This window comes from Hylobates moloch, unplaced genomic scaffold, assembly GCF_009828535.3.
Source record: "Hylobates moloch isolate HMO894 unplaced genomic scaffold, HMol_V3 SCAFFOLD_1, whole genome shotgun sequence".
NCBI classification, from domain to species: domain Eukaryota; kingdom Metazoa; phylum Chordata; class Mammalia; order Primates; family Hylobatidae; genus Hylobates; species Hylobates moloch.
This window is the reverse complement of record NW_026652276.1, coordinates 229,459,941-229,461,679: the sequence shown is the minus strand read 5'-3', so window position 1 is coordinate 229,461,679 and position 1,739 is coordinate 229,459,941. Positions and strand designations below refer to the sequence as shown.

At 47.6% G+C, this 1,739-nt stretch overlaps 1 pseudogene; it reads right to left on the bottom strand.

Annotated features, from left to right (window-relative positions):
• Nucleotides 1–1,075: 1,075 nt before the first annotated feature.
• LOC116809717 (huntingtin-interacting protein K-like) lies at nucleotides 1,076–1,477 on the bottom strand (annotated as a pseudogene).
• Nucleotides 1,478–1,739: the final 262 nt, after the last annotated feature.

The following is a 1,739-nucleotide window of genomic DNA, read 5'->3' as shown; positions in this document are numbered from 1 at the left end:
ATTTAGGCCAGGTAGGAAATTTTGATTGACAGTTTGGTAGGTCTCCGGTGAAAATAGAAATGCAGAGCAGGCAGAAACAGTTGATATCCACCCCACTGGGTTTGGATTTGGATATTTTATCAGGCTGGTGCAAAGGAAATTTTTTTTTTTTTTTTTTTTTTGAGGCCTCGGCTTACTGCAACCTCCACCTCCTGGGTTGAAACAATTCTCCTGGTAATTATTTTAATGACAAAAACTGCAATTACTTTTGCACCAGCCTAATAATTTTGGACATGGCAATATCGAGTAAAGGATGGGGTGCGGGGAAGAAATGGTGAGAGTTCATTGACAATGTGGTTTCGAGCTCAAGAGAGAGAAGTTACCCACAGAGAGGCTGTGACTAAAGCCATGGTAGTGAGTACATTTCCTGAAAAAGAGACTAGCCATGGGAAAGAGGTTTGAGGATGGACTGAACATTAGGGAATTTCTATATTTGGTAAAGAAAAAAGGAAGAAAATACAGGAGTAGTCGGAGAGGGGCAGGCCATCCAGACAATGGAAACTGATGGAAGCCGGCCGGGCGCGGTGGCTCACGCTTGTAATCCCAGCACTTTGGGAGGCCGAGGCGGGCGGATCACGAGGTCAGGAGATCGAGACCACGGTGAAACCCCGTCTCTACTAAAAAATACAAAAAAAAATTAGCCGGGCGTGGTGGTGGGCGCCTGTAGTCCCAGCTACTCGGAGAGGCTGAAGCAGGAGAATGGCGTGAACCCGGGAGGCGGAGCTTGCAGTGAGCCGAGATTGCGCCACTGCACTCCAGCCCGGGCGACAGAGTGAGACTCCGTCTCAAAAAAAAAAGAAACTGATGGAAGCCAGTGAAGGAGAAGGTTTCAAGAAGGATGGAATGTTGGTAGCTTTCAGAGGTGAGAACTGAGAAAAGACAGGGGATCATTAGGTACATAGGAGATCACTGGTGACCTCCTCATGGCTTTGGGGGCAGGGGTCAGTGTCATTGAAAATGGTTACTTTTTTTTTTAAAGACAAAAAAATTTTATTGCCATAAATTAATCCAGTAGGTATATCTGAGAAAGCACGCATCAGTTGGTTAGAGCAACAAGCACCTCTACCACGTCGCCCATGTGTTCCCGCAAGCTGCCTTCTGCTGCTGCGCCAGATAGCTCCATCTCGGTCATTGTCGGCTTCAGATCTTCCTTCTGGATAGTGACTATTGCCAGTTCTTTCTTCCACTCCTGTTTGGCTTTCTGCTCCCGGGACCTTGGACCTTCTGTCTCCAATCACAGACACGGCCGTCTCCAGATTGGAACTCTGATCTCCTTCTCCTCTGCATAGTCGGTGACCCGCTCCAAGTCCGCCGCACCGCTGTCAGTCATGTTTCCGTGGCTTCTCGGGAGGCCGCTCTAGGCCACGGGTCTCTGTCTCTAACTCCAGCTCCACACCCCCTCGGTCGCCACATCTATTTCACCACGCCGCCGCATAAGCCCCACCTCACGGCGACAAAAAAAAGGTTACATTTTTTTAAAAAACCTACATTTTTAGGGGCATCATCAGCCATAAAGTTTATGGGCAAGGTGAGACATTTGGATGCAGACTCAGAAAGTTTGAATTTATTGGTACTTTAATAAATAAATGATTGTGAACTCTTTTGTGTATCTGCAGTTGGCTTATGAGGAAACTGAGTCCCAGAGAGGGGCAATGACTTATACAAGTTTTCCATGGGGCCTGGTGGAAGACTAGGACGGT